Source organism: Bombina bombina, chromosome 11 (assembly GCF_027579735.1).
Source record: "Bombina bombina isolate aBomBom1 chromosome 11, aBomBom1.pri, whole genome shotgun sequence".
Taxonomy (NCBI): domain Eukaryota; kingdom Metazoa; phylum Chordata; class Amphibia; order Anura; family Bombinatoridae; genus Bombina; species Bombina bombina.
Window position 1 is genome coordinate 42,615,143 of NC_069509.1, and position 24,236 is coordinate 42,639,378.

Consider the following 24,236-nt stretch of genomic DNA (forward strand, 5'->3'; position numbering starts at 1 on the left):
ACCTACCCACACTTACAAAGTAAGATATGAATGCCTCTTTCTGTATATAGAAATATTTATGACAGGTGTGAATGTACAACTTTTTATGTGAAATAATGCACAGACTGCAAAACTTATTGAGCAGCCAGATATTGATAACATTTCTCTATTTCTTTATTTACGATTAGATCAATACCCTTGCTTATAAGTGCCGGTAAAACAGCTAACATGATCCTACCCTAAACATTTGCTTGTAACCTCCAATGAAAGCGGGGGGACCTTAACTATAAAATATAGTACGATTAAGATCTGAAAGCACTATCTTATAGAACACACTGATAATAACTTGATAATTTCTTTGCAGATATCTCTCCCCCAACCAAGATATCAGAGATATGTATAAAATATACTAAATGTAATAGTGCTACTTCAGTGGTACTAGGTAAACAAAACCTGAACAATATAACCACAATTTCACTCAGGTATAGCTTTGATACTTAAACTTGTGTGAATACTGTAATAGCTTCTATTTCATTGGTCTCTAAGAAGGATTGTAACAGTGACTCTCTATATAATTACTATAGTAATATCGTACAGAAATATAAAAAGCTGCTTAAATAATATAGCAACATTAACCCCCTATTATTATACAGAGACACAAATATTGATATACCTTTATTTTTCTATTTTCAATAGACTAATCTCTACCAGGGGAAAGAAGGAAATAGAAAAAAAAGAACCCTGCTCCGATACTGAACTTAATAATATAGTAAAATTAGCTAAGATTGTTTTTATCAAACATTATCAAACATAAGCTAACTCAACAAGGACTAAATTATTTTTGAATTAATAGTAATAACTTTCATAACCATATCTCAAGAAGTGAAGAGCGCAGAGATCTAAAACTAAATATGATCATCCCAACCAAAGAATAAAAATATATAGTCCCCCTCGTATATAAAAAAATCCTTTTCTAGGGCATCAGAAAGGTTGCATTATAAAATCCGCTTCTCTAGCTCATAGATTACAATTAGAAATATTTCTGCTCTCTAGAGTCTGTAAGTGAAAACTCCTGAGGGTTGTTTTTTTTTTTTTTTTTTTTTTTTTTCCTTTTTTTCTTCTGTGTGTGTTTTACCCCTGTTAGTTCAACAGGGGAAGTAGAACCAGGCTGCCTTGATCTAACTCTGCCACTGCTTGGTTGGAAAATTCGCAACCAATCACTTAAATAACTCACATCCTTTATAGGTCACCACTTTAGTTTTGTTTTGTTTTTTTGTTTATTTTTTTTGCGCACACACTACCACTGTTGGCACCCACACAACTCAATAATATAAACTCACCTCTGTTTAAATCCACTTTCCCTCCAACCTTCCCCCATAAAAATTTTCCTTCTTTCTTTTCACTTTAACACCTAATCAAATACACCCCCTATATTGTCACATTGCACTCTTTCACATCAACACAATCACAACCTATAATTGACACTCGGGTCCATAACCCACAAGCTCACAATCACCCAGTCACACATTTTTATTTTATTTTTTACTTTTTTCTCCTTCTCCACCTCTTCTATGGAAAGATTCTTAAACACTTCCCCTAGAATTATTTCTCCAAGCATGGCAGGCAGACACAAGGACAGAAAAACTAAAGGAGCTACAGAAAATGTAACAGATACTACCACAATTATTACCAATCCTGCTACAGAGACCCTAAATATTCAAAGCTTGGTCTCTAATATATCAGAAGCACTAACGCCTAAATTTGAAACATTAAGATCAGAGATAAAGCAGGATATAGCACAGCTCTCCCAGGAAATCAGGCAGTTCTCGGGCAGACTACAGGAGGCAGAACAGAGAGTTTCGGACCTAGAGGACCTTACCATAACACACAGTTCCAGTATAGAGGAAACTAATTCCAAAATTCAAAAACTAACATTAAAAGTCGAGGATCTAGAAAACAGAAAATTGTACGTTTCTTAAACTACCTCGATAAAATTAATATAATTCAACAATTCAAAAAGAAACAACCAATTAGCTTAGATGGTGCCAAAATTCTCTTATTTCAAGACTTCTCAGCTGAGACAGCCTCAAGGAGGCGAGAATTGGCACCAATATGCACAAAACTTATACAGAGAGGATATAAAGCAATACTATTATACCCACACAAACTCAGAATAACTGTCCGAGATAAAGTATATTTCTTTGAAAATGCTCGTGAAGCCGAGACTTTCTTTTCTAAAATAGAATCCACAGCACAAACAGAGTGTGGATAGACAGCAATAAATAGACAGCAATCAGACTAATAGGTCTTAGAATGAACATGGGTTCTTCCAAAATAGAGCAGCCCTCAGAAGGGGTCTACTATTGGATTAAGAACTTAGTAGAGGAGAATTTTTCTCTGCTGAGTATTGAATTGAGATACTATGGGGTTCTAAATGAGTATTTAGAACTCCAATGTTCCCTCCCCTTCCCCTTTTTTTTTTTTTTTTTTTTTTTTTCTGTTTATTCTCCTTCCCCCCTCCTCCCTCGCCCCCACTCCTACCCCTGTCACAACTGCCCTATTAATGTTAACTGATGACTCAAAAATTAAATAGAGTTAAATTTATATCCTGGAATATAGGTGGTATTTCGACTCCCATTAAAAGAAAAGCCATTGTCTCTCACTTAAGAAAAATGCAGGCAGATCTTGCCTTCCTGCAAGAAACACATTTAAATATAGACGAAATTAAAAAATTGAAAGGCTCTTGGGTAAAAGAGGTTGTTGCCTCTCCCAGTTTTGGGAGAAAAAGAGGGGTAGCCATATTGATTGGAAAAAGATTAAATTATGAACTAATTCACTCTGAAAGGGACCCTGAGGGGAGGTTTGTGTTGGTAAAAATTAAAATTCAAGACCAACTGTTTACTCTCTGTAATATATATGCACCCAATATGCTTGAGCACCAGTTTTGGGATATGCTACAATCCAAAATATCAATTTACTCAGAAGGCTATATGGTATTGGGAGGGGATTTTAATATGGCGCCGCAATCTCCGCTAGATAGATTCTGACAGACTAATAAACAATTAAAACAAAAAAGAGACAACCTTGAAACAAAAATATTTAAAACTCTAACTCAGAATTTAGCCATAAAAGACATCTGGAGGATTCAAAATCCTGATGTAAGAGAATATACTTGCCTCTCTAAGGCTCATAAAACTCTATCTCGAATAGATCTTTTTCTTATCGATGATAGATTATGTACAATGAAAACTATTGCAGGAATAACTCCTATAACTCTGTCGGATCACTCCCCTATCTTCTTGGAAATACAGCTAAACCGATCTATAGATCTCCCTCCAAGATTTAGATTCCCATATTATTTGGCCAATGATTCCAAATTTAAGAACCACTTGATCAATAAATTCAAGGAATACCTTCATTTTAACTCTGAGTATGCTGACCGCCCAGAAATCTTCTGGGGAGCGGCTAAAGCAGTCCTCAGAGGAGAAATAATGGCTTATGCTGCCATGATATCTAAAAAATTGAAAAAGAGAGAAAAAGAGGTCACAAACTCTGTTATTAATGCATATAATCGTTACCTGCTCCAAAATACGCCTTTCCACTGGGCTAAATATATAAAAGCTAAAAGCGAAAGAGACGCTATGGCATTATTAGTGGAAACACAGAGAGAATTGAAATTCCAGGCCAAACTCTACAGGTTCGGCAATAAATCAGGCAAAATGTTAGCAAAGCTAGTCAAGGGAGATAATAGGCCCCCTGTGATTGGAGGACTTCTTCACTGAGAAAAGCTATTGACAAAAACAGAAGACATTTTAGAGGCTTTTACAGAGTACTATAGAGATCTGTACTCTGCGGAAACTTCAGATAAATCTCAGTCTGAGCATTTTTGGGATCAGGTGAATTGTCCTTCAATCACAGCAGAAATGAACTCTATGTTGAATAACCCGATATCAAATGAGGAAGTTAGTAAAACGATTCTTGAATCAGCAATGAATAAAGCAGCAGGTCCCGACGGCCTTCCCAATGAGGTGTATAAGATCTTAACCCCAGAGATAGTTCCATATTTATGTAAAACATACAACAAATTCTTTATTGATGGCAATGTTATACCAGCTAGTTTTTCAGCCTCTTTCACAACTTTGATTCTGAAGGGAGGCAAGGATCCCAACCACAAGGAATCTTATCGACCGATAGCCCTCTTGAATTCGGACTATAAAATACTTACCTCAATCTTGGCACGTAGGCTCCAAGGCGGCCTTACATATATTATTCACAAAGATCAAGCAGGATTCATTCATGGCCGCAACTCCACCTCTAAGATCAGGGAGGTCCTTTTGACGATAGAATTCTTTCAAACTAGAGAGAGAGGGACAGAGAGTAGGGAGGATCTTGCAATAGTCGCCATTGACGCGGCTAAGGCATTTGATTCAGTTTATTTTAGCCATTTGTTTGCCACCTTAGCTAAATTTGGATTTAAAGATAATTTTGCTAATTTTATTCATAATCTACACGCAAGCCCATCTACTAGGCTAATAGTAAACAATTCATTATCCTCAGACATTACAATCCAAAGGGGAACACGACAGGGGTGTCCTCTGTCCCCTCTCCTCTTCGATATTGCCATAGAGCCCCTTGCAATAAAGATCCGACAGAGTATTGAGGGCATTAATCTGGGTGGACATGTAATGAAGGCTGCACTCTATGCAGATGATATACTTCTTTATATCTCAAATACAAAGTCGAATATACCCAATTTGCTTAGCATCATTCAACAATTTGGCTCCTTCTCTGGGTATACGATCAATACCTCCAAATCAGAATTATTTTGGTTAAATAAAAATAGCGATTCAATTCAAGATAGTCCGTTTAAAGAGGTCTCGGAATCATTTAAATATCTGGGTATCATTATACCAGTAAGATTCACTGAGTTGTACAAAGTTAATATAACACCCATAGTAACAATGATTTGTGAGAGACTGAAATCTTGGCAAAACTTACCTATTTCGTTATCTGGGAGAATAGCTTTATACAAAATGATTCTTCTCCCAAAACTTTTGTATATATTACAAAACATCCCATTAATATTATATGGAAAGGATATTAGACTGCTTAATAGGGCAGTTGGGAAATTCCTCTGGCAGGGGAAAAAGGCGAGAATTTCTTTAACCAAACTAACTTCAGCAAAGGAATACGGGGGTTTAGCTTTGCCAGATATTAGGCAATACAACATGGCTTTCCTTGCACGAACAGTGACAGATTGGATCCTTTCTAAAGATTATGTTACATATATCTCATTGGAAGCAAATATCAGTCACCCATATCATCTTGCCGGCCTGGTACATTGTACACCTAAATTGCTACCCCCTGAAATTAAAAAGCTTAAAAGCATCTCAAATCCGATTAAAGCCTGGTGGAAAATAGGGACTGCCCTAAGATTGGATTGTAGTATATCCCAATACTTACCAATAAAAGGAAATCCTAGATTTCAGCCTGGTCTTGAGGGGGCTATATTCGATAGATGGTCCCATCTAGGGCTGGTAAAAGTTAAACAAATCTTTGAAAATTACTCAAATGTTATAAAAACATTTGAGCACTTGAAAAATGAATTTAATCTATCACATAAGGAATTTTTTGCATACCTGCAACTTAGACACTATGGATCAAAAATCACTAGGAATACAGATTGGTCATGGACCCTAGGAAAATTGGAAAAATGGCTGACATTGATATAAGCCGGACGTATGTCAATTACTCCCTGCTATACACTCCTTAATGCCAACAAAGGCATTCCCGTGTTGGAACACATAGCAATGACATGGTCCAGTTTAATCCCCTCAGAGCCGATAGAGCCAGACAGTGTGCAGAGGTCAATAGACCGAGTGTCTCGGGCCACCCTTTCTGCTACATGGAGGGAAGCACACCTTAAAATTCTGCATAAAACATACTTTACTCCAGCCTTAGGCTACAAGATACATAATTTAGAATTCAAGGTCTGTCCAAAGTGTTCTCTTGTTGCTGCAGACCTGGTCCATATGCTATGGAACTGTCCAAAAATACGCCAGTTTTGGCACAGAGTTGAATTTTGGATAAATAAAAATTTGTTGGCTGCTCCTCTGACACTCACTCTAACACAGATTATTTTCTGTCTTCAACTGGAAGTACGGCAACAACCTCAGGAAAAATTAATTATTCTCACAATTCTAGCTGCCAGATATCTGATTCTCAAGTATTGGAAAGGCTCAAAGACTCCCTCAATCCTAGAGGTAAAAAACTGTTTGAAGAAACAATGTATGATCGAGCAAAGGGATACCAATATTGATAACGAGGGAGACATAAAAATTTTTTTCCTGAAATGGTCAGCCTTCATCAAAGGCTACCCAATTAATGAAATAGAAACGATAATCTTTCCGTTCAGGAATTCTGAACTGGTGTTGCTAAATCTTTGGTAGGAGACGGGGGTGAGGGCTGGGGGTCCTTCTTCTTTTTCCCCCTTCCCCTTTTTTTTTTTTTTTTTTTTTTTTTCTCCCCTTCCTCTGCCTGGGGGTGGGGGTAAGGAGGGAAGAAGGGGTAGATAGATGGGGGAAGGGTAAGGGAAAAAAGGGAAAAACAGGAGGTGTAATATTAATAATATGAGTTAACAAACGTGGGTAATACAATTTGATAATATGAGTTATTATTTATACAATGTGGTACGTCAAGATATCTTTTTTTTTTTCTATGCTGTAATAGACTCAAGCGAATTGTATCAAGAATGTTATTGCCATGTCTCAGATTTATTGTTTCTTTTCTTTATTTTGTACTGCTTATGTATTACTTATTATACCTACCTCAATAAAAAGTTATAAAAAAAAAAAAAATAACATGCCCTATCCGAATAATGAAAGTTTAATTTGGACTAGACTGTCCCTTTAAGCTCGGTGCTATACACAGTATCCCAAATCAGATTGGCAGGGGGTGGGGGGTGAGACAAGGGTTTTTCAGCCAGCCCTTTAAAAGGTTACATTTCTGCATCTTTGCTTATTACAGAGAAAGTTTTCTTGTCTTCTAGATGTCAGGCATTTGTTTAGGCCTTTGTTAGAATCAGAGCTGTTATTAAGTTCTTTTTTTTCTTCCTCCTTGGAAATGGATCTTGGTTCTAAGGGTTTTTGCAACTTAGGTTCTAATTCATAATCTGTTTCTGTAACTTCATGGTTGAGACTTCTATTTCTCAGGGATTACTTAGAGGTGGGTCAGTTACCGCCTTTTATGTATTTAAGCTCATTCAATGCTTTCGGTGTCTACTTTTTGGTTTCAAGAAGGGCGCATCAGTGAATCTTCTTTGCAGAGTTACTTCATAGTCATCTTTTTCATGTTTCTTTGAATCGGCTGAAGTAATTTTTGGTGGGGAGGTCCTTTAGATGTGGTTCATAGTAAATAGGTGTCTGCCTTCTCTTTTTGTCCAACCCATCTTTAGTGGACTCCACAGCTTGGGTATTAGTTCCCAACAGTATGGTAGTGGAAGGCATATTTGTGCATGTAACGTCTTAAGGGTTATGCTGCCTGACTGGAATGTAAAGCTGTGCAGTGTGTGAGTTTGCAACAATTGTTGCAATGTGTGGGGTGGGGACTCTTACCTGTTATAAAAGTGCATGGATGCTGGAACACTTCCTCTTTCTTGTCTGCAACTGCTGGAGAAAGGTTTTTTCTGGGTGCAAGATGGTGATGCCTAGGCGTCAGTCGGTTCCTCCAAAGCGGATGAGGGAGTCTTCGCCAGTGTCACGGCGAGTATCTGTTAGGGGGAGAAGTGGTAGTTTAGGCAGTGAGGAGGTGGGCCCTAGTCCTTCCCAGGGGGTAGGCCCCAACCTTTCCCAGGATTCAGGGGAGCCCTCTGGTGTGTCCTTCTCCCCCTCCCTCTTCCCTATGTCCCAAGGGGAGGGTCTGTCAGATTCGGGGTTGGTTTCTGGGGGTGTTGAAGTTGATGGGGGGGAGGATGGGCCCCCGGTTGGCTTGATCGGCCTCCCGGAGGTGTTTAGGACTGGGCAGGTTACCCAGGGCGGGGGACGGGCCGGCGGGCCTAGTTCAGGGCCTGTAGTGGCGTTGGGGCAGGAAGTTTCGGGTCGGGGGCGCGTGATGCAGGGCCGTGGGCATTCCGGCGGGCCCGTTTTGGGGCCTGCGGGGGCGCTAGTCACCCGGGAGGGCTTAGACTTGAGCGGGGGGCCTTTGGGCCTACCCCGCGTGGACGCGCCTGGTGGCCTAGTGGGTCCCTCCCCTACCCCTGTTACTTTGGGCGGCGTGAATCGCGGCCCACATGGTGCCCCCTCATTCGTTGGTGGTACCGGTGGGTCTGCGGCCTCCTCCTGGGATGGGTACTTACCTAACTTACCTGTCCCGGAGGCGGCGCGGGCGGCGGTTGTGGCCTTGATCCAGGCCCTTTCGGCGGGAGCGGGTCCAAGCATCGCGACGGGCGGGGAGCAGTCCGGCATCGTTCGCGGGGGCCTGGCGGGTGTTCCGGCGGTCGGCGGCGTGGTCCTGGCTGGAGCGGCGGGCGGTGCTTCCCCGTCCGGTGGAGTCTTCCGGTCGGTGGTGGGCGGGGGTGATGTCACGTCCGGTAGTTGCGGCCGTGACGTCACTTCCCGGGCGTCACGCGCGTGACGTCATTTCCGGTTTTGGGCATGGCGGAGAGCAGTCGACGCGTGGTGGTGCAGGAGGTGAGTCGGGAGTCCGGGGATCCGGGAGGGGCATCACCGGACAGGCCACGGCGGTAGACGGACATGGGCGGGCAGGCACTTGGCAATTGGAGACCCTTGTTGGAGCGCATGGGGGCAGGCAATTGGGCGCAGGCACTGGGTGGTTGGAGCCACATGCTGGGGCTTCGGTTGGCCTTGGGGGTTTTGACAATGGGGGGTTTGTTGGTGCGGGGCAATGGGGTGGGGGGGCAGGGCACTTACAGAGGTACCGAGTATGTAGGGGAAGTGTTGGACCGGGGACACGTCCAGTGGGGGGAGGTAATATGGTGGTCGGGGGGCATGAGCCACTGGGGAGGGGGCCGCAAGATGGGTATGAGCCTCTGGGGAGAGGACAGCAAGACGTCATGGGGGAGATTTTTAGGTTGGCCTCGATTTTGGCCCAAGGGGGGCAATCGGCGTCCTCTGGCACAGGGCAGCCACAGCATCCAGCACCGGTTGGTGCAGGGGGTTTGGAGCCAGGTCATGCCGGTATGGTGGGTAGCGGGAGGGTGGTTGGTCAAGGGGCAGCATGTGGAAACGAAGGGGGTGGCGGGAGGGGGCAGTTGGGCGTTGGGGTCACGGGGGGTGTTCAGCAAGTTAGTTCTGTAGCAGGGGGGGTGGGGGTGGTGCCCGTTCTGCGATCCCTGGTACTCCCGGCTCTGTTTTGTTTCCACAGGTGAGCGGTGATACGGTGGTGGCAGTATGCCAGGAGGCTAGGCGAGAGGTGCCTCAGAGGACCGGAGCAGGCCAGGAGGCTCTTCCCACTACAGCGTCAGGAGCAGGTGAGATTGCATTGTACGGGGAGCTGGGGGAGGGTGCGGGTGGGTCATCTAGTGATACTGGCTCTGAGAGCGACGACTCCTTAGGGCCAGTATCTAAACCTCAAAAACGGGTATTGAAGTATCTTCGTAGGTTGGTAGCTGGGCAACAGAGGCAGGAATCAAGGCTAGCTCCGGGTGGGGGAGTGCAGATTGGGGCCTCAGGGGGTGATGGTCAGCAGGTAGGGTCAGGGGCTGCGAGCTTGGCGGTGGCAGACAGGAAAGTGGCGCTGCAAGGGGATGCTTACCCCTGCAATGTGCACTCATTGCATTCGCACCTTAAGGCTAAGACGATCAAGAAAATTAGGGATGGCAAATATGTGCACATTTTCGATTTGTCGCTTGAGGCCCATAAGGCCAAGGAGCGAAGCGAGGACGGCTCGGGCCCTAAAAAGGTTAAGAGACTGGAGACAATGGACGAGTGGCGCACGTGCTTTAGGGTTTTGGTGTCCTGCCTGGTGGAGGCGAAGCCTGAATTGAGGGTCGACGTGTTGAAATACATGGAAACGATTGAGTTTGTTCATAAAACGTATAAGGAAGGGGTGTGGCGGTCTTATGACGCGGACTATAGGAGGAAGATGGTGGAGAATCCTCTGCTGACATTTGGCACCACGGATGTGCATTTATGGCAGCGCTTGGGTTCGGAGCGCTCCCCTTCCCCCCCTTCAGGCGTAAGGGCGGGGGGGGAGCAGGCAGATGGGAGGAGTCAAGAGAAAAGGACGGGAATGTTGGAAGTTCAACGATGGGAAGTGTGACCGAGGAGCGAACTGCTCCTTTCGACACTCTTGCCTATATTGTGGTGCGGGTCACCCGGGGACAGAATGCGCGAGACGGAAAGAGTTGGGGGGCCGCAGAGCCGGCAGAGGGGCTGGTGGGTCGAAGGGCACCAATGCCGTTGAAGCTGGCTGCCCTTGAGCCATGGCTCAGGGCCTACCCGGACAAGCGTGCGGGGGAGCTGCTCCTGTCCGGGCTGCGCGAGGGTTTCCTTATTCCGGTGGTGGGTCCGGTGATTGGGGCACGTCAGAATCGGAACCTCAAGTCGGCGTATGACTACCCTGATATAGTGAGGGATAAACTGGGCAAAGAACTGAGTTTTGGACGAATGGTGGGCCCCTTTCCGGAGCCCCCCATTGAGGGTTTGGTGGTTTCCCCGCTGGGGGTGGTGCCGAAGAAGGAAGCGGGGATATTCCGGTTGATCCAGCACTTATCATACCCGAAAGGTAATTCGGTTAATGATGCTATCAACCCGGAGGTTAGCTTAGTTTTTTATCAGTCGTTTGACCAAGCTATGGTTTTGGTCCCAACAGGCTGGGGTCGGGGCACTCTTGGCAAAGCTCAACATTGAGTCAGCTTTCCGCTTGTTGCCTATTCATCCGGCATCCTTTCGGTTGATGGGGTGTTGGTTCGAGGGAGCTTACTATGTAGATCGTTGTCTCCCAATGGGTTGCTCGGTCTCATGCGCTTTTTTCGAGATGTTCAGTACATTCTTGCACTGGGCTGTTTTTTCGGAAGCGCGGGGTGGGCTTATAGCCCATTATTTGGATGATTTTCTGCTGATCGGCAGAGCTGGGTCGGCGGAATGTGCGTGGCTCATGTTGGTGATGAGAGCCCTATTTGTGCATTTTGGGGTCCCATTGGCAGAAGACAAGACCCAGGGGCCATGCACTTGCCTGACGTTTCTGGGTATCGAGATCAATACTTTAGCAAGGCAGTGCAGGTTGCCAGACGATAAGGTGGTGCGTATGCTAGCCGCGGTTTCTTCGGCCGCAGCGGCTGCAACTCTCGATAAAGGAGTTGCAGTCATTGCTGGGTCTGCTTAATTTCGCTTGCAAAGTTATCCCGATGGGCAGGGTGTTCAACAGGTTAGAGGGCCAACTAAAGGGAGGCAGCGGGAGTCGCAAGTCGTGTGCGGTGTCTCCAGATATGAGGGAGGACCTGAGAATCTGGGAGTTGTTCCTGGAGGATTTCAATGGGGTCCTGTTGTGGAGGCAAGTAAGGACATCTAGCCAGGCTCTGCATCTGTTCACAGATGCGGCAGGAGCAGGGGGTTACGGGGCTTACTTCAACGGCGCCTGGAGTGCCGAGGAGTGGCCTGGGGCCTGGATTGAGAGGGGATGGACCAGGAACCTTACGCTCCTGAAGTTGTTCCCTATTGTTGTTGCCATTGAGTTAAGTTATGGGGGCGGCAATTGGCAAACCAGAATGTAATATTCGGGTGTGTTAATTTGAGCGTCGTGTTTGCTATCAACAATCTTTCAGCCTCTTCCCCTATTGTCGTACGCTACCTTCGTTGGTTAGTGCTGCGGTGCCTGCAGCACAACATTGACTTTACGGCGCGGCATGTGCCTGGGGTAAATAATGTATTGGCCGACGCGTTGTCGCGGGGCCAATGGGAGGCATTCAGGAAATTGGCACCAGGGGCAGCGAAGGTTGGTACTCTTGTCCTTCCTTTCTTTGGCAGGTGGCGGAAGGGGGGACGTGCTGACTTCAATGGTTCAGGCGTCGCTGGCACCTGCTACCTGGAAGGCCTACGTCAAGTACTGGGCAGAATGGGAAGTCTTCCTCAAGGGTAAGGGTGTGCCGGGCGAATCCGGATCGCCAACTTTGTTGCTTGATTGGATGGTGTGCTTGAAGGAAGGTGGCTGCAGGAAAGGATCCATGCAAGGGAGGTTAGCTGCTTTGTCCTTCTTTGCTAAATGGAAGGGTATCCAGGACGGGACGAATGCCTTCTTGGTTAGGCAGGTAATGAAAGGTTGGGGTAGGATTGAGGCTAAGTCAGCAGATCGGCGCAAGCCCATTACAATACAGCGGCTGGGGGCGTTATTAACAGTGCTTCCGGAGGTGTGCGCGGATGAGTATGAGGTTGCTCTGTTTAGGGCGGCGTTTGCGGTTGCTTTCTTTGGTGCTTTGAGGGTAGGAGAGATAGTTAGTCCAACCAGGTCATCGGAAGGTTGTGGTATTCAAGCGCAGCATGTCAGGTTTGACATGCAAGCGCTATTGTTGTTTATCCCCAGATCCAAGACGGATCAGGAAAGGAAAGGTGTGTGGTTGTCTATACAGCAGCAGGACTGTGTGGATTGTTGCCCCGTCCGGCTCTCTTCTGAGTTTTCGGTTAGGAGGCCGGGGAGTTTAGGGCAGTTTTTCATTCATGCGGATGGGTCCAACTTGTCCAGATTTCAGTTTAGGCGGGTGTTGGAGGAAGCAGCTAAGCGGGTCGGTTTGGACCCCGGGGTTATTGCTCCCCACTCCTTTCGCATAGGAGCGGCCACCAGCGCGGCTGCCGCTGGGGCGTCGGAGCGAGAAATTAAGAGGTTGGGAAGGTGGAGTTCCAAAAGGTATAGGTCATACATTAGACCCCTTAGGAGTAAAGTATAGATAACTTGGGAAGGGGGGAATGGAGCGAGTTGACGGATACTTAGTAATGTGGATTTTCGTTGATTTTAGGTTTAAGAACCCCTCCTTGTAGAGCGTGGATAGTCGGCCACTCGTACGTCCACTGGGCAGCCATTAACGCTTTGAAGCGCCCGGGCAGCCAGCAGCTGGGATTTCGACCAGATGCGGTTTCAATTAGATGGCTGGGAAAAAGGGGAATGTTGTGGAGTGATTTACCGGGTTGTCTGGAGGAGGCTTTCCTTCGATGGGGGCGGCCTTCCTTGATAGTGCTGCATCTGGGTGGAAACGATGTGGGGAGTTTGCCTGTGCTGGAGTTGGTGAACATCATTCAGTCGGATGTACAGTGGTTGAAAGTGCGTTTCCCGGGAGTGCGAGTGGCATGGTCAAATGTGATTGCGCGTTTGCAGTGGCGACATGTGAGAGTGCATCGTTCAGCTTACCGTATTCGGAAGAAGTTGAACAGAGATGTGGGGAGGTTGATCGTGGAGGAAGGTGGTTTTGTAATCAGGCACGATAACATCTTGGGGGACTGCAAGCGGCTGTACAGGCCGGGCGGGGTTCATTTAACAGAGGAAGGCTTAGAGCTATTTTTGGCTAATTTAGCTGGCACGCTGAGGCGGCATGTCAGTTAGCTATTCCCTAGGTGTGGCGGCAAGAGCTCCATTATGGGAGGCATGTATGTGGTATCTCTTGTGGCGGGGTCCCGGACGAATAATTTTTATGGTTTCCGCGAGGGTGTGGTCGAGCTAATGGGAGGGGCATGATGTTGCAAGTCGCAGCTTGTAACGCCTCTCCCCACGGGCCTGCTGACCTAGAAACCCCTTGTGGATGATGCCAGCCTCTGAAGGACAATGCTCGGCAGGAGCATTGCAACAACCAATTCGAGCCGGTGACCTCACTACACTTGTTGTAGATACTAAGTTATGGTTAGGCTTAGGATATAGATTAGCCTCAGATGCCGCCACCTGTAGATATAAGCCTTAAGCTTCTCAAGTTAATAAGTTTAGAGTTTGCCTGGTTTGGTTTTAATAAACGCGACCTTGCTTCACAGTCTTATACCTCCAAATATGTGTCTGTGTCTTTATTGGGTAAGGTGGGAATGAAGTCATGGCGATTTGACCCTTATGGTAGTGGAAGGCATATTTGTGCATGTAACGTCTTAAGGGTTATGCTGCCTGACTGGAATGTAAAGCTGTGCAGTGTGTGAGTTTGCAACAATTGTTGCAATGTGTGGGGTGGGGACTCTTACCTGTTATAAAAGTGCATGGATGCTGGAACACTTCCTCTTTCTTGTCTGCAACTGCTGGAGAAAGGTTTTTTCCCCGCCCATCCCTCCCTTGTTGTTAACATGTTTGCATTTTGTTTCAGGAAAGGGGGCGGCACTGAGGGAACGGCTGCCATTAGGGTGGTTCTGTTAGGACTTTGGCAGGGGCATGCCTACTCAGGCTAGCTGATCTTAAGTCCAAAGTGGTAATTTTTGGCTTCACATCATGGACGTTTGTTGTGCGTCTTGCGTCTAAATGATGACCTTTATGGGTACAGAGCAATTTGTTAGCATAAAAGTAGGAATCACCAGCTGGCGTGGCGGGGTCCCGGCCGAATAATTTTTATGGTTTCCGCGAGGGTGTGGTCGAGCTAATGGGAGGGGCATAATGTTGCAAGTCGCAGCTTGTAATGCCTCTACCCGCGGGCCTGCTGACCTAGAAACCCATTGTGGATGATGCCAGCCTCTGAAGGGCAATGCTCGGCAGGAGCATTGCAACAACCAATCCGGGCCGGTGACCTCACTACGCTTGTTGTAGATACTAAGTTATGGTTAGGCTTAGGATATAGATTAGCCTCAGATGCCGCCACCTGTAGATATAAGCCTTAAGCTTCTCAAGTTAATAAGTTTAGAGTTTGCCTGGTTTGGTTTTAATAAACGCGACCTTGCTTCACGGTCTTAAACCTCCAAATATGTGTCTGTGTCTTTATTGGGTAAGGTGGGAATGAAGTCATGGCGATTTGACCCTTAAGGATTTTTGTGGGCTCTCACCATCATTACAAAGAAAAAATTATTTATGCTTGCCTGATACATTCCTTTCCTTTGGTGGTGAGAGTCCACAAACCCGCCCAGTTTAGCTAATGGCAGTAGTTCTAGTTTGCATCTCTTTACCACACTATTATCTTTCTTACTTCTTGTTTTCTTGGATACACAAAATACTGGGAGGGAACAGGAAGTAGGAGAGATATATAAAGTGAAAGTTTACTTAAAAAATGTCTCCCCTATAATTTGTTCCCAATGATCCACTTTACCTGCTGGAGTGTATTAAATTATTTACCAGTATTTCCATTACCCTTATAATGGCATTTGCAATAGTTGATTTAGCCTGTGGTATCCCCACCTATTCTGAAAGTTTCTATCCTTAGGTCCAATCTCTAGATAAGTTGTGTAAACACAGCTAGTGGAAGAAATTACACACCCAATGGGGTATAGAAGAGATAAGGTAATAAAATGTTAATTTTCCATTGTACCTTCCAAGTATTGGTGTTTAGTTTAGGGACAGATATAAGATAAATAAGCATGTATATGTACACAGTGTGATAAAGTAATGAGATCTGATTATACCTGCAGATATAAGATAAAGAAGCATGTATATGTACACAATGTGATAAAGTAATGAGATCCGATTATACCTACATATATAATATAAAGACACATGTATATGTACACAATGTGATACAGTAATGAGATCTGATTATACGTACAGATATAATATAAAGAAGCATGTATATGTACACAATGTGATAAAGTAATGAGATCCGATTATACCTGCAGATATAAGATAAAGAAGCATGTATATGTACACAATGGGATAATGTAATGAGATCTGATTATACGTACATATATAAGATAAAGACAAATGTATATGTACACAATGTGATAAAGTAATGAGATATGATGATACCTACAGATATAAGATAAAGACACATGTATATGTACACAATGTGATAATGTAATGAGATCTGATTATACCTACAGATATAAGATAAGACAAATGTATATGTACACAGTGTGATACAGTAATGAGATCTGATTATACCTACAGATATAAGATAAAGAAGCATGTATATGTACACAATGTGATAAAGTAATACGATCTGATTATACCTACAAATATAAAATAAAGATACATGTATATGTACACAATGTGATAAAGTAATACGATCTGATTATACCTACAAATATAAAATAAAGATACATGTATATGTACACAATGTGATAAAGTAATGAGATCTGATTATACCTTAAAATATAAGATAAAGACACATGTATATGTACACAATGTGATACAGTAATAAGATCTGATTATACCTAAAGATATAAGATAAAGACACATGTATATGTACACAATGTTATACAGTAATGAGATCTGATTATACCTACATCTATAAGATAAAGACACATGTATATGTACACAATGTGATACCGTAATGAGATCTGATTATACCTACAGATATAAGATAAAGACACATGTATATGTACACAATGTGATACCGTAATGAGATCTGATTATACCTACAGATATAAGATAAAGACACATGTATATGTACACACTGTGATAAAGTAATGAGATCTGATTATACCTACAGATATAAGATAAAGACACATGCATATGTACACAATGTGATAAAGTAATGAGATCTGATTATACCTACAGATATAAGATAAAGACACATGTATATGTACACAATGTGATACAGTAATGAGATCTGATTATACCTACAGATATAAGATAAAGAAACATGTATATGTACACAATGTGATAAAGTAATACGATCTGATTATACCTACAGATATAAGATAAAGACACATGTATATGTACACAATGTGATACAGTAATGAGATCTGATTATACGTACAGATATAAGATAGACACATGTATATGTACACAATGTGATACAGTAATGAGATCTGATTATACCTACAGATATAAGATAAAAAAGCATGCATATGTACACAATGTGATAAAGTAATGAGATCTGATTATACCTACAGATATAAGATAAAGACACATGTATATGTACACAATGTGATAAAGTAATGAGATCTGATTATACCTACATATATAAGATAAAAAAGCATGCATATGTACACAATGTGATAAAGTAATGAGATCTGATTATACCTACAAGCTCTACCTATTTTATTAGGTTGTGGCTCCAAAACACAAAATCAGTTAATTCATATACACAGTTAAACCTTAAACGCAAATCCTCATACATTTTATACTCTGCAGTTGGTAAAAAGTAATTAGAAACACATTTACATCAAGGGAAAAACTATTTTACAGTATACTGTCCCTTTAAGCTTTATACCGTAGGACAGCGGTTCCCAACCTTTTTTCTCTCCCGTACCCCTTGATTAGGCTTTTCATTTAAGAGTACCCCCTCTCTTCATTACTCCCACCCATCCCTCAAAATAAAGAAAGCGCTTTTTTATAGGGAAGGTAAGCTATACCTAAATGGCATACGACTGTACGTGTATCAACAGGATTAAAGCTCAGATCTCATTTTTAGGAGGAGCCCTGCTGGGTGGCTGGCGCCCCTGGCAGCTACCTGGTTGCCCCTAAACACGGCCCTGGGGGTAGTCAAAGTGTAATGATCATAAAAATAAATATTTAAATTTGTGAGATCGATATTAACCACCCAGTCACTATGGACATTTTTAGTTGGAAGTGAAGCAATCTGAATCAAGCAAGCACTAGCAGCAGTACTTTACTTACCGGCACTGACTATAACTTATTTGGGGATGCAGACCCGCCTCACCTGTGTGACTCACAACCTCCACAGCCCTACCAACACGTGTCCACGCAGCTATGCTGCTGCAGTGCCACTTCTAACTGCGCACTCGCAGTCAAAATTTTGTGCACTGCACGGGGGTGGGTGGAGCAGGAGGCTAAGCTGTCTGGTGAGACAGGGTGATCATTAATATGTGGACCGGAGTCATCCACACCCAGTCCACATATTTCAGGTGCAGGGGCTCCAATCTGCCTATATGCCAGGCCAGGACTTCACTTGTCACTTTCCAGCTGAGCGTTCCTTCCTTCCACAGATTGTTATAACAGATGGCTATTAGTTGATGACCCATTGAGAGTGCCCCCCCCCCTTGACCCCTTCCCGCATCTTGCGCCATTACCAACAATATTTTTGCGTACCCCCAACTGGTCTGCCAAGTACCCCCAGGGGTACGCGTACCACAGGTTGGGAACCGCTGCCGTTGGATATCTTTGCCTCCTCCTGGTGTCCAAGAGATGAATTCCCAAAAGAAAGGATTTTCATGGATTCTCACTACCAAGAAAGACAGGAATTTATCAGAATGCATAAATTATGTTTTAATGTGCAATGAAGTGATATGTATCACTCAAATAAATGTGTGTTCAAACGTTGAATTATTATTGATTAGTTGTATTCCACATCTTTACCTGAAGGTGAAGTGAGCTTTCTTTTGTAACAAATATTGGTCAATGGGATTGATGGAGCATTATATGTGACCTGGTGTTTTATAGTTGTGCAGCATTTCTTAATCAGGTACAAATATACTGCTGAATATCAATGTTTACAAATGCAAGCTACTTCTTGCACTAAATTCCGATTGGTCGCTGGTTAATTTAAATTTATTTTCTCACTACAAGCTTTAAAAAGGCTCATTTATGGGCTGAAACACGTAGATATTTGCTGGGGTTTTTTCTTTTCTTTTTGTTCTGTTTTGTATCAGAATGAGAATATTCACCAGCAGGGCCCCCAACAGATGCTAACATATCCAGTCATCAGCCAGGAATACCCAGAGTACTGCAAGAGGTGGTTTACCTCTCCTGTAATAGTCCTTTTCTTTTTTAGTGATCATAGACATTTTATAGAATATAATAAAGGTAGTTTTTCTGAAAAGAGCTATAGTGCACTTACAGGGATATGAAACCCCATTTTTTTCTTTTATGATACAGATATATCCTGTGATTTTAAACAACTTCCTAATTTACTTCTATTATCAATTTGTCTTTGTTCTCTTGGTATCTTTTGTTGAAAAGCAGGGATGTATCCTTAGGAGTCTGTCCATTTGTGGAGCACGATATGGCAGCAGTTTTACATGAATGTTATCTATCTGCAAGAGCACTAAGTGTCAGCACTATTTCCTGCCATGTAGTGCACCAGATACTACCTAGGAATCTCTTCTACACAGAATATCATGGTAATGAAGCAAATTTGCTACTAGACGTAAATTGGAAACTTTCCTTTAATTGGAAGTGAGAGTCCATGAGAACATTCATAACATTTCCTGGCCATCAGGAGGAGGCAAAGTCACCCAACAAAGCTTCATGGAGGTTGGCATAGTGAGGTGCTCTGTAAAAGAAATGAAGTTTTCAACATGGATTTGGCTTTTTGAAAGCTGGGGATGATATAACCATGTAAATCTCAATTGGGTCTCCCATGTCTCTTTCCAGCTTACTAAATCCCCTGTCTGATAACGCAGTGTGACTCACACTAAATTACAGACTTAACATGGGTAAGTTGTCCCCTTTCTCATTGCAACTTGTCTAATAGAGAGGTGCTGTAAGGTTGTGTCCCTGTTTAATAAGTGCACTGGGCACATCATTTCCCCCAATACAACAGGCCGTGACCTGTCATAATCAGACCAGTGGAAACGGTAGCTAGCCATACCTTAGGGTGTGTTTATGGCTGGAGGGAAGTGCTGTTATACAGGACACAGACATTAATATACAGTCCTTGTGTATGGATGCCATATCAATCAGACATAATGATATTGTTAAGTAAGTAATAAGAGCAAATATACTGGGGAAATCACTGCTCAGCAAAACGTCTATACGTCAGTTAATATACAAATATAAGCAGAGGAGCAGTAAGCAAATACAGGAGGTTGAGACTAGACTACACATTTAATCGAAAAACTCCATCCCTCATAAACCACGAATATCCAGTGAGGATTCATATAGGGAGAGTATAAGGATATCCATGTAACCATGTTTTCTTCTGTTATGTGTGATCAGTCCACGGGTCATCATTACTTCTGGGATATTATCTGCTCCCCTACAGGAAGTGCAAGAGGATTCACCCAGCAGAGTTGCTATATAGCTCCTCCCCTCTACGTCACCCCCAGTCATTCTCTTGCACCCAAAGACTAGATAGGAGGTGTGAGAGGACTATGGTGATTATACTTAGTTTTTATAACTTCAATCAAAAGTTTGTTATTTTACAATAGCACCGGAGCGTGTTATTACCTCTCTGGCAGAGTTTGAAGAAGAATCTACCAGAGTTTTTATTATGATTTTAGCCGGAGTAGTTAAGATCATATTGCTGTTTCTCGGCCATCTGAGGGAGGTAAAAGCTTCAGATCAGGGGACAGCGGGCAGTTGAATCTGCATTGAGGTATGTAGCAGTTTTTATTTTCTGAATGGAATTGATGAGAAAATCCTGCCATACCGTTATAATGACATGTATGTATACTCTACACTTCAGTATTCTGGGGATGGTATTTCACCGGAATTACTCTGTAAAAGTGCATTAAACCTTTTAATTGGTATTCTCATGTTAAACGTTTTTGCTGGAATGTAGAATCGTTTGCATTTCTGAGGTACTGAGTGAATAAATATTTGGGCATTATTTTTCCACTTGGCGGTTGCTTGTTTTAATTATGACAGTTTCGTTTCTCTCTCACTGCTGTGTATGAGGGGGAGGGGCCGTTTTTTGGCGCTCTTTGCTACGCATCAAAAATTCCCAGTCAGTTACTCTTGTATTTCTGCATGATCCGGTTCATCTCTAACAGAACTCAGGGGTCTTCAAACTTCTTTGAAGGGAGGTAGATTCTCTCAGCAGAGCTGTGAGACTTATATAGTGACTGTGATTTCAAACGTTGTTACAATTTTAATTAGTGTTACTTTGCTAATGGGAACAAACCTTTGCTAAAAGCTGTGTTGTTTTTTAAGATTGATGCTTTAACTGTTTTTCAGTTCATTATTTCAACTGTCATTTAATCGTTTAGTGCTTCTTTGAGGCACAATACGTTTTTGTTAAATAAGATTGTAACCAAGTTGCATGTTTTTATTGCTAGTGTGTTAAACATGTCTGATTCAGAGGAAGATACCTGTGTCATTTGTTCCAATGCCAAGGTGGAGCCCAATAGAAATTTATGTACTAACTGTATTGATGCTACTTTAAATAAAAGCCAATCTGTACAAATTGAACAAATTTCACCTAACAGCGAGGGGAGAGTTATGCCGTCTAACTCACCTCACGTGTCAGTACCTGCATCTCCCGCCCGGGAGGTGCGTGATATTATGGCGCCTAGTACATCTGGGCAGCCATTACAGATAACAACAGGGTCCATTCAAACATCAAAATCTAACGTCTCTGAAGCTGACTGCTTGGAGATTGAACGCTTGATTTTATCAAAACGTGGTTTTTCTGAGTCGGTTATTGATACCCTGATACAGGCTAGGAAGCCTGTTACCAGAAAGATTTACCATAAAATATGGCGTAAATACCTATACTGGTGTGAATCCAAAGATTACTCCTGGAGTAAGGTTAGGATTCCTAGGATATTGTCTTTTCTACAAGAAGGTTTAGAAAAGGGTTTATCGACTAGCTCATTAAAGGGACAGATCTCAGCTCTGTCCATCTTGTTACACAAGCGTCTGTCAGAAAATCCAGACGTCCAGGCTTTTTGTCAGGCTTTAGCTAGGATCAAGCCTGTGTTTAAAACTGTTGCTCCGCCATGGAGTTTAAACTTAGTTCTTAATGTTTTACAGGGTGTTCCGTTTGAACCCCTTCATTCCATTGATATAAAATTGTTATCTTGGAAAGTTCTGTTTTTAATGGCTATTTCCTCGGCTCGAAGAGTCTCTGAACTATCAGCCTTACATTGTGATTCTCCTTATCTGATCTTTCACTCAGACAAGGTAGTTCTGCGTACTAAACCTGGGTTCTTACCTAAGGTAGTCACTAACAGGAATATCAATCAAGAAATTGTTGTTCCATCCTTGTGTCCAAATCCTTCTTCAAAGAAGGAACGTCTTCTACACAATCTGGATGTAGTTCGTGCCCTCAAGTTTTACTTGCAGGCAACTAAGGATTTTCGACAAACGTCTTCCCTGTTTGTCGTGTACTCTGGTCAGAGGAGAGGTCATAAGGCTTCGGCTACCTCTCTCTCCTTCTGGCTTCGTAGCATAATTTGTTTAGCCTATGAGACTGCTGGACAGCAGCCTCCTGAAAGAATTACAGCTCATTCTACTAGAGCTGTGGCTTCCACTTGGGCCTTTAAGAATGAGGCCTCTGTTGAACAGATTTGCAAGGCTGCAACTTGGTCTTCGCTTCATACTTTTTCCAAATTTTACAAATTTGACACTTTTGCTTCTTCGGAGGCTATTTTTGGGAGAAAGGTTCTTCAGGCAGTGGTTCCTTCTGTATAATGAGCCTGCCTATCCCTCCCGTCATCCGTGTACTTTTGCTTTGGTATTGGTATCCCAGAAGTAATGATGACCCGTGGACTGATCACACATAACAGAAGAAAACATAATTTATGCTTACCTGATAAATTCATTTCTTCTGTTGTGTGATCAGTCCACGGCCCGCCCTGTTTTTTAAGGCAGGTAAATATTTTTAAATTATACTCCAGTCACCACTACACCCTTGGCTTCTCCTTTCTCGTTGGTCTTTGGTCGAATGACTGGAGGTGACGTAGAGGGGAGGAGCTATATAGCAACTCTGCTGGGTGAATCCTCTTGCACTTCCTGTAGGGGAGCAGATAATATCCCAGAAGTAATGATGACCCGTGGACTGATCACACAACAGAAGAAATGAATTTATCAGGTAAGCATAAATTATGTTTTTGTCTGGGATCGTTCTTCAATTCTCCTATGTGGTTATATGTGTTTTTTATAAGATAGCTTTGAAATAAACATGGATTTTATTTATGTCACAAATTTAGGGTGGAGACTTCTGTGGATGTTTCATCTTTTTTTTACATAATAATATTGTGACACGCGATGGTGTTTTATGATTACCTCCACACTAGTATTTGATACCGGTGATCTGGTCAATTAATACAACATGCATGCAGGCCCATCTCAGACGCGATTCCGTTGATGAGTTATGATTACTACAGCCCGCAGGGCTCTGTACGAAATAGGTCGTAGTGGTGGGCAGAGACATAGATTCCAGATTCTACTGCAGGGTCAGGAAGACTTATCTCCACTGTTGCGACGAGCATGGTTTCTCAAGGCATAGAGTGAAAACTCCACGTATCTTACAGTTTCTCCAGGAGGGTCTGGAGAAGGGCCTGTCTGCCAGTTCTCTTAAGGGTCAGATCTCTGCCCTTTCTGTTTTGTTTCATAAGAAGCTGGCTTGTTTGCCAGATATTCAGGCATTTGTTCAGTCTTTGGCCAGAATTAGACCTGTTTTCAAAGCTGTTGCTCCTTCTTGGTGCCTAAATTTAGTTCTTAGTGTTCTTCAGAGGGATCCGTTTGAGCCTTTGCATGTGTTGCTATTAAGTTACTTACCTGGTAGGACAAAGGTTTTCTACCTAAGACAGTAAATCTAGCAACATTAACTAAGAGACTGTGGTTTCTTTACTTTGTCCCAATCTGTCATCCTCTAAGGATAGGTTGCTGCATAACCTGGATGTGGTCAGGGCATTGAAGTTGTACCTTTAAGCTACTAAGGAGTTTTGTCAGTCATCTTCCTTGTTTGTCCTGTATACTGGTAAGCGCAAAGGGCAGAAAGCCTTAGCTGTTATGCTTTCTTTTTTGTTGCAAAGTCTGATTTGCATGGCCTATGAGGAGGTGAGTTTAGAGCCCCCTTTCAGAATTACAGCCCATTCAACTTGTACGGTTTCTATTTCTTGGGCATTCAAGAATGAGGCCTCCGTTGCACAGATTTGCAAGCTGCAACATGGTTTTCGCTGCACACTTTCACAAAGTTCTATAGATTTGATGTTTTTGCCTCAGCAGTGGCTTTTTTTGGGAGAAGGGTTCTAGTACTTACGACAGCCTTCCCTACTTTACCCCCGGGACATTTGTGCACTTGCGGCTTGAGTATTAGTTTTTCCCATAGGTAATGAATGTTCTTGTGGACTCTCACTGCCAATAGAAGGAAAACAAAAAGTATTCTTACCTGATAATTTTATTACCTTCTTGGCAGTGAGTGTCCACGACCCCGCCCTAATGCACAATTGTAGTGGCAGCAGTCGTTTGCGCCTTTGTAACGCTTGTATCTCTCTTCACTTTTCCTTACCCTCAGCTTGAACTACTGAGAGGGTATGGGAAGTGGGAGGGATATTTAAGCTTTG

The 24,236-nt window shown here is 43.2% G+C and overlaps 1 protein-coding gene across 1 annotated transcript in view; it reads left to right on the top strand.

Annotated features, from left to right (window-relative positions):
* LOC128641641 (uncharacterized) overlaps window positions 1-24,236 on the top strand; it is a 505,331-nt gene that overhangs the window by 274,509 nt on the left and 206,586 nt on the right.